The 9,430-nt window shown below is 45.0% G+C and overlaps 1 pseudogene; it reads left to right on the top strand.

Moving 5' to 3' along the window:
• The first annotated feature begins 8,083 nt into the window (after positions 1–8,083).
• LOC129702434 (U2 spliceosomal RNA) lies at positions 8,084–8,194 on the top strand (annotated as a pseudogene).
• Positions 8,195–9,430: the final 1,236 nt, after the last annotated feature.

Raw genomic sequence — 9,430 nt, 5'->3', positions numbered from 1 at the left:
AGAGAGTGGAGAGCATAAAGTTCCTCGGTGTGCAAATAACAGATAGTCTCACCTGGTCCAGGAACACCACTGGGACCGTCAAACGGGCCCATCAGCGACTGCACTACCTGAGGAAACTCAAACAGATCTTACTTCCAACCAACATCCTCAGGACTTTTTACAGGGGCACGGTGGAGTCTGTACTCACGTACTGCATGAACACGTGGTACTCCAACTGTAACTGCTCAGACAGGAAGTCTCTGCAGAGGGTAGTGAGGGGAGCAGAGAGGATCATTGGTGTCTCGCTACCGTCGGTACAAGCACTATTCCAGAGCCGCTGCCTGAAAAAAGCACTGAGCACAGAAAAGGACAGATTACACCCACTCCACACACACCTGGATCTCCTGCCATCAGGAAAGAGATACCGCAGCATCAAAGCCCGGACAACCAGACTGCTAAACAGCTTCATGCCACAGGCTGTGAGGCTGCTAAACAGTCATTCCACCTGATTCTGCTGCTTTTGCACTGACAATTTAATAACTGGCACTGAGTAATAACTCTGGCACTGGCTCAGGCCACTTAAATCAGCTGCCCTGGACATTTTATGACTTTTATTAATTGAATTTTAATGTTGCTTTTTACCTGCACTTTTTTTAAAAACTTGTTTTAATTCGCACTGTTTTTATCAGGAACTGGATTGTTTTTATTTATGTGTGAAATGTTTAAGTTTTTATGTGCGATGCTCTGGTATTCCCTGAGAAACGTCTTCTCATGTTGCACTGTCCAACTGTTGCTTTGCATGATGACAATAAAGAATGATGATGATGATGAAATCCTTGATAAACAGGACACAAATATTTGTTTATCTTTATTCTGAATACATTCAACCACTGAGCATCAAACGATAGAGTTATACAGCATGGAAACAGTCCCTTGGCCACTTGTTCATCCTGACCAGTATGTCTGGCTGAGCTAGACACAAAATGCTTGAGTAACTCATCAGGTCAGACAGCATCTCTGGAGAAATAGGTGACGTTTCAGGTCGAGACCCTTCTTCAGACTGAGAGTGAGGGGATAGGGAAACTAGAGGTATGAAATGGTACAGAACAGATCAGAGCCGGCTCCAATGGCCAAGGAAAGGTGGAGTCCACAATGGTCCATTGTTGGCTGTAGAGGGGGTGATAACAAAGGGATATGAACAGTGAAACTAGCAGGATGACTAGTGTGGGGGAGGGACAGAGAGAGAGGGTATGGGGTTACTTGAAATGAGAGTGCTCAATATTCATACTGCTGGGTTGTAAGTTGCCCAGGCGATATATGACTTGCTGTTCCTCCAATTTATGTGTAGTCTCACTCTGACAGTGGAGGAGGCCCAGGACAGAAAGGTCAGTGTAGGAATGGGAGGACTTGGTTTGGTCCAAGAATAAGCCTTTTCTAACTCAAGAAAGTTCTAAACATTCTCTAGGGTGGTTATCTCTGGATTGCTTCCAGTACCTCGTGCTAGTCAGGGCAGGAACAGGGAGATACGGGATGTGAATGTGTGGCTGGGGGCTAGTGCAGGGAGCAAGGATTTAGCTTTATAGACCACTAGGGTATCTTCTGGGGCAGGGGTGACCTATACAATAGGGACAGATTGCACCTTAACTGGAGGGGGACCAACGTTCTGGCAGGCAGGTTTGCTAGGGCTACACATGTGGGTTTAAACTAAATAGTGTTGTATATGAATGGGCAAAGTATGAGAAATAAAGTAGACAAGCTTGAAGCTCAGTTAGAAATTGGCAAGTATGATGTTGTGGGAATTACAGAGACATGGCTGTAAGAGGGCCAGGGCTGGGAACTGAATATTCAAGGGTATACCTCCTAACGAAAAGACAGGCAGGTGGGCAGAGGAGGTGAAGTAGCGCTGTTGGTGAGGAATGAAATTCATTCCCTTGCGAGGGGTGACATAGAATCAGGAGATGTAGAGTCAATATGGATAGAACTGAGGAATTGTAAGGGTAAAAAGACCCTAATGGGAGTTATCTACAGGCCCCAATCACTAGCTTGGATATAGCGTGCACATTGAATCAAGATTTAAAATTGGCATGTAGTGAGAAAATGTTTTTCCTCGTTTCCGTTCTCATGGGCTGTGTGGCTCTCGGGCTGGGTGGCTAGGGGGCTGGGCTCACTCACTCACGGCTTCTGGACTCTCAGTCACAGACTCTGGACTCTCTCACTCACCGACTCTGGACTCTCTCGCTTACGGACTCTAGACTCTCTCACTCATGGACTAGACTCAGCCCCGCCTCCGAGGTTTATTCTCCTCGCCCCGGTGATTGACAGCGGGTGCTGGATGGGGCATTACCTTCATGGTGACTGACAGGCGAGAAGACCAATCTGCTGATCTCACGATTTTTTAAACCTTCATAACTTTCGTAATATTCCACCGATCGGAACAAAACCTGGTGCGCTAGGAGCAGAGGAGAACGGTGAGTAAAGTGGCAAAAATATCCTAGCGATATAGGGTACAGTTTTTGCGCAAATTTAAAAACATCGCAAATCGAAACAGGACAAGATGAGAGTTTTAGTAATAGTATAGAAGATAGATAGAAGATAGATGGATAGAAGATAGAAGAAGATGGATCATGTCTTTGTTTGCACTATATACTTTGGTTTTGCACTAATATGCTTACATTGTATTACGATTATTAATTTAATGTATTTTTATAAATAATCTGTGCGTTATTACGCTAACAGGCCTGGTAAACTGTAGCAAGTAATAATTTCATTGCAGCATTGCCAGTACATCTGACAATTAAAAAGTCTTGATTCTTCACTCTCCTGACCTATTAGAAATACGTTCAGGCTCCTTAACAACTGAACATTTTCACAGTGTTGAAACAAAGAGATGCCAATGCTGGTTTATATCAAAGATAGACACAAAGTGCTGGAGTAACGCCTCTGGATAAAAAGGGGTTAGGGCCTGCCTGAAGAAGAGTTCCGACCTGAAATGTACTCCATTCTTTTACTCCGGAGACGCTGCCTGATCCACCGAGTTACTCCAGCACTCTGAGTCTATTTTCACAGTGTTAATAAACTTAATATTTAATGAAATTTGAACAACTTTCTGACAGTATATATTCGACTAAGTCCCACAGAATTCCCTCTCTCATCTTTCATAAATAGCATAGGCATTTCTCCATTCCAAACAAAATTCAGAGAATCTGGTGAATTTGGGAAGACTATGATCTGATGATGTACAATGATCTCATTAACTTTCTCGACATTCTTACATCTTTTCTCGTGTTTTAGCTGCATCCATAAGAGATTAATAGATAGGTAAGAAAACTGAACTAAACGTAAGATTATTAAACGAGTCATTATTCAAAAGCAAAGATTTAAATGAACGGGTATGATCTTAATTCACTTCATCAATAATAAAATAACAGTGCTGAAGTATGTTAAATAAAGTTTTGTCTTTCTAGTATTGAAGACATATTCATTTCTGTTACATTGATAAAGTTTAATGTAGCAAAGCAAAATAGCACTAATCAATTCACATTTAATTCAATTCAATTCATGTTGCAGACTTGATGGACTGATTGTCCTAATATTCATCATGTGCCTTATGGTCTTAATGAAGTCAAGAGATTTAAAAAATGACCATTGATCCCAACCTAAGGAAAGATAAAAAATCTGTTACAAAGTAGTAGAAAACAGAAAGCAAAATAGGGAAGATTTGGGAATGAGGTGGGACCAATTGAAGCTGTCAACACAGAGGAGAGCATGCCTCACCAACACTGCATCTGGAGCAGATGCAACAAAATATGTGGATAAGAATAATTTTGTAGATTGAATTTAATTGGATTTTCTCAAAGCACTCAGCAACATCGTGTAAAGGAGCAAAGGCGTGTCGGAGTTCAGAAATGCACAAAGAGGGCCAATATAGAAACATAGAAACAAAGAAAATAGGTGCAGGAGTAGGCTATTCCACCCTTCGAGCCAGCTCCGCAATTCAATATGATCATGACTGATCATCCTAAATCAGTACCCCGTTCCTGCTTTTTCCCCCTATCCTTTGATTCGGTTACCCATAAGAGCTCAACCTAACTCTCTCTTGAAAACATCCAGAGAATTGGCCTCCACTGCCTTCTGTAGCAGATAATTCCACAGATTCACAACTATCTGGGTGAAAACATTTTTCCTCATCTGATCATTAAAATGGTAACCAATTACTTGGGTTTAATGTCAAGGAATGGTGTTGAAAAACAGATAATTTCAGTATTATTATCACTATCACTAAACACTAAATTGATTTCCCTTCTCCCAATTTAATTGAGTTGCTATCCATGCCAAGTTCTGAATCCCACATTCTATAAGGGACATGGAGGAACTAGAGAATGTACAAGGTGGGTTCATAAAGATGATAACAGAACAGTGAGAAAAAATATATAAGGTTGAGCAGGTGAGGGTCTTCATGTATGCGTGACTTTTAGGATAATGACAAATTTCACTCAGCATATCAAAAATCTTGAGACAATTCTGTTCTGACATTAGACCGCTCAAGTGGTACAACAAAGGAATGGAATCCCACAGATTTTGTAACAGTTAGGATAAATAAATCACCCCCTCTACAAGTCTTCTGAACAGGCCTTCCATAATAAGCTCAAGTACAGTCCCAACACGCCAACCTACATCATTGCGGGACATTGGACATTTTCTATGGAGCCGTTACACTCCAATGTTCTGGGAAATGCTCCGTAATCTGGTATCTTTCTCTTCACTGTACGTGCACTTGTGTTTGGCTTGTTTGCATTCATTTATAATATTACCTGTTTTGTTTGCTTTGCACACAAACAAAAGATTTTCACTGTACCTCGGTACACATGACAATAATAAACCTAAAACTAAGCCTAAACATATGAAATCTGCCCATGGAGCCAAGAGAAAAAACAGTGGGGCTATTCATTTTATTGAGAAATAAAAGGTAGAGGACAGAAATATTACAACAATGGGCGGCATGGTGGTGCAGCGGTGGAGTTACAGCACAGCGATCCGGGTTTGATCCTCACTCTGTCTGGAGTTTCAACATTCTTCCTGTGACCACGAATGCGTTCTCCTGGTGCTCCTATTTCCTCCCACGTCCAAAAGACGTGCAGGTTTGTTGGTTACTTGCCTTCTGTAAAATCTTTCCTAGTATTTAGGATGGAATCAGTGTACGGGTGATCGCTGGTTGACGCAGGTTGAGTGGGCTGAAGGGCTTGTTTCCACCACTGTATCTCTAAACTACACTAAAATGATTTTCTTCCTCCCAATTTAATTGAGTTGATATAAACGCATGTAATTGTACTTAATTACGCACAGGTTTTTAATTACCATGAGGAAAATACATCTTTAATCTCAACGTTTGAATTTTTAATGAGAATGGAATGTAACATTCAATTTTCTTGACAGGATTGGCAGCTGAGTCTCAACAGAATCTCTTTTCTCTTTGGTTCCTTTGCCAGAACTAAGTAGTGGAGAACTTAACAGGTTGCAAGGATTCGGGCAGCAGGATTCTCTTTTTAACATATTGGTTGCTTACTTATTACCACCAGGAACAAAGGAAGAACTGGCATGGGGGGGCTGTCATGAGGGAAGAGGGGGGGGGGGGGGGGGGGGGGGGGGATGGGGGGGGGGGGAGGGGGCAGGAGAGCAAAGGAGGACCTGGCGTGGGATACTTTGTAACGTTGTCAGCGCCCTTTATCTAGTGACCATTGCATACCTTAGGTTTGCAAGCAAAGATTTTCACTGTGATTTGCCACATGTGACAATAAAGTATTAAATTAAATTAAATTCAGTTCAATATTCTACACTGAAAGTGGGTTCAATGCTACTCCAGATCTTCACAGGAGAAATAAAGGCTCCTAATTTAATGGACTGTTGGAAATTAAACCTCAAAGCCTGCTAATTCTGATCGAAGTATATGAATGCACAAAGAACTGCAGATGCTTGAATCTTAAGAAAAAGCAAAGTGTTGAAGGGACTTAACGGGTCAAGCAGCATCTATGTAAGGGATAGATAGACCACATTTTAGATCGGGACACTTCTTCCAACTGATTGTAATTGAGGGGAAAAAGCTGGAAAAGAGATGATGGCAGTACAAAGCCTCACACGTTTGAAGTAGATGGAGGTGAGGTGAAGTAAGTTTAATTTTAGTTTAGTTTAAAGATACAGCTTTGAAGCAGCCTCTTTGCCCCCCACCACCCACCCGACCCCCCACCCGAGTCCACGTTGACCAACAATCACCCATATACTAGTTCTATCCTACATATTAGGGACAATTTACAGAAACCAATTAACCTACAAACCTGCACATCTTTGGAATGTGGGAGAAAACTGGAACACCCGGAGAAAACGCACGGAGTCACAGGGAGAATGTGACTTACAGACAGTTCCCATAGTCAGGAATGAACCCGGGTCTCTGGTGCTGTAAGGCAGCAACTCTATAGTATCTTACAGTTACTGATTCTGAGATGTAGCCAGGGAGACAGCAGGGGTATGTGACGGCAGTGAGCACCAATTTCTCAGAGGCAAGTGCCATTGACCATGTTATTTCTCCACCTGTCTCTTCTTCGTGGATTGAAGCAAGATTGGATGTAGCTCCGCCTTAGAAGTGTAATAATCAATTAAATTATGTACCATGAATTGCGCCCCAGGCAATATGCTTTATTAATAACTATGACCTTCAAAATGGTATTGCGGGAAACTCCAAGCAAAATAAGTTCATGTCATTCAAGGAATAGTCCCACATTTGAAAGGCGTGCGTGCTTGTAGTTTAATTGGCCACTGTAAATTTCCCCTAGTATGTAGATGTGAAAGTGGGATAACATAGAACTCGTGTGAATGGAAGATCGATAGTCGGTATGGACTTGGTGGGCTGAATGACTTGTTCCATGCTGTATCTTTAAACCAAACTAAATTAAACCAAAGACTCATTCAATGATGATTCAATGATACTTTAAGTTATACTTCATTCTCACATGTACCTATGGTACAGTGAAATGCTTTGTTTTACTTCGGAGTCACGTGAGTGACTTCGTGAAGAAGCCCGCTTCCACGCATGCGTGTCATATCGCTACACGCATTGCAACGAGTCACACAGCGGGGAACGGCGTTCCCCAAGCGGGAGATTTGAAAGTCGGGAACAGCAGGTAAGCGACTCTGCGTTCCTTTTTTCTACTTACTTTTAGGTGGCTGCGGAAAGCCGGCGGGGAGACCCGTGGAGGGCGAGCAGCCAGCAGCAGCAACAGCACGAGTTTCCCTGGGGGGGGAACAACCTGAGCCCGACTTTGCTCCCGCACCGGCAAAATTCACCTCTCGGCCGGGCGGGAAGCAAAGTAAAAAAGGTCCCTATGCCAGTCTCAAAATGAGACTGGCTTGGGACCAGTCGGTAGCAGCCAGCACAGAGGCTGCGGGACAGACAGCTCGGACCAGCGGTACCGGGGCTCGAAACGCTCAGCGAGTGCAGCGGCACTTATGGAGTCGGAACGGGACGTTCGGGCTGAAAACCTTGTTCACAAGGTAAGGGGCAGGGGATCCATAGGAACAGCCGGGGTTACCGGCTGCGGAACTGCCGCGAAGGACCAGGCCCGTGAACACCGGGGTCGGTCCAAGCGGCTCGAACCCGACACAGGGAACGACGGTCACCGGCGGGAGAAGGAAAGTCGGGAACAGCAGGTAAGAGACCCTGCGTTTTCCTTCAACTTACCTTTCTAGGTGCAGACATGGACCAGGTCCATGTAAGGTGCAGAAGGCCGGCGGGAGAACCGCGGAGGAGCGGCAGCAGCAGCAGTAGCAGCAGCAGCGGCAGCGGCAGCAGCAGTGGCAGCCGGCAGCTGCAGGAGCACAGACAGCGGCAGCAGCAGTGGCAGCTGGCACTTCGTGAGGGGCTGGCAACGGCAGGAGCAGCATGGGCACATCGGTTCCCGGAGAGGGAAAAACACCTGTGCCCAACTTCGCTCCAGCATGGTGAGAAAGTCATTTCTCGGCAGCAAAGGACTTTGCAGTTGACTGGCTGCAATCTACTACAAGGGACCAGTATGTGAGTACCAGGATCGGTCCCAGCGGGGTTTTAGTTACAATAATCGCTTCTCGGGTTTTTTTTGGCTAAGATCAAGTGTAGTATCTGTTCTTATCAGTTTAATATCTGATACACCCCTTATCTAGGGACTATATATATTATATAAAAACTATAGTAGCTGTTATCATCAGTTTTAATGTCTTATATGTCCCTTATCTAAGGACCATATAAGTAGGAGTGCCCAGAATTGAGGGCATTAGAATGGGGTTGACTGGCTGCAACGACCATAAGGAACCAGTACCGTCAGTACGGGGGTGGGTCCCAGGGGTCTTAGATAAAGGAGCAGCCAGGAGCGCTGAGAGCGTTCAAGCCAGGTTAAAGGAATAGATGGAAGCAGCTGTGCCAGTTATCCTCCACACCGGCCATATCCACTTCACGGAAGGAAGGACAAAACTGGAGAAGGAGGACCATGGAACAGCGGGCAGCCAGCAGCAGCCAGCGGCACTTGGATCAACCGTAGTGGGATCAGCTGTGCCCGATGTCAGCCCCGCACCGGCCAGATCCATGTGACCGAGCGGTAGGCTAGACACAAATCAAACAAGGTAGTGGACTCAGAAGGGTCCGACTTTGCATAAAACCGCCGGCAACCAGCGCCCGAGAGGGCTGGAGCGGGAAGAAGCGGTGTATGGAGCCTTGCTCCAACGTGATAAAACCACAGCAGTACCTCTTTGAGGGCTGCACAATGCTTCTACCCCATCAGAGGGGAGCACTGTGGGTCAGTTCTGGGTTGACTTGCAAGAGGGGTCCGCAGAACAAAAGACAAGTGGGCAGTTAAGCCCCACATGGGTACCCCGTGTGGGACCCTAGAGATCTCTAACTCTATAAAAAAGAGTAGGCAGGACCCTGATGGGCCAGAGCCTGGTAATACAGCGTCCCATGATCCTAACACAGCAGGGACGCTGCGGGACATGGTGGCTGATTACTTTAGCCAAGTCAAACATGGGTAGACTTGGATCCAGGATGGCAATAGTATTACTATATGTCTGGCCACATACGCCAACAAGAAAAATTTACAAACACTGGCCAGACATCTGCCACCTGGCAACGGTGAGGCATTACAGGTGCCCAGTGTAATCCAATGCATTTGGCAGCATATGGACGAACCAGGACCTCAAGATCCAGAGAACCTTCAAGGGATTGACGGAAGGCATCATAGCATACACCAGCACCCTGGACTAAACGTAGGTAACCAAAGACCATCAAGACGCACTAGATCTGTTTAATAATATGCAATATGACCTGAACTACACGTGGAAGGCGGCCATTCAGCCAGCACTAGGACCCCAAAAATGCTACCATTTGCAAATAAAGAACCGTGTGTGGACTAAGCTAAGACACTGGGGCTCATCA

Source organism: Leucoraja erinacea, chromosome 12 (genome assembly GCF_028641065.1).
Source record: "Leucoraja erinacea ecotype New England chromosome 12, Leri_hhj_1, whole genome shotgun sequence".
Classification (NCBI taxonomy): domain Eukaryota; kingdom Metazoa; phylum Chordata; class Chondrichthyes; order Rajiformes; family Rajidae; genus Leucoraja; species Leucoraja erinaceus.
Note: the sequence above shows the minus strand (reverse complement) of the source record. Positions and strands in the feature narration are given on the sequence as shown.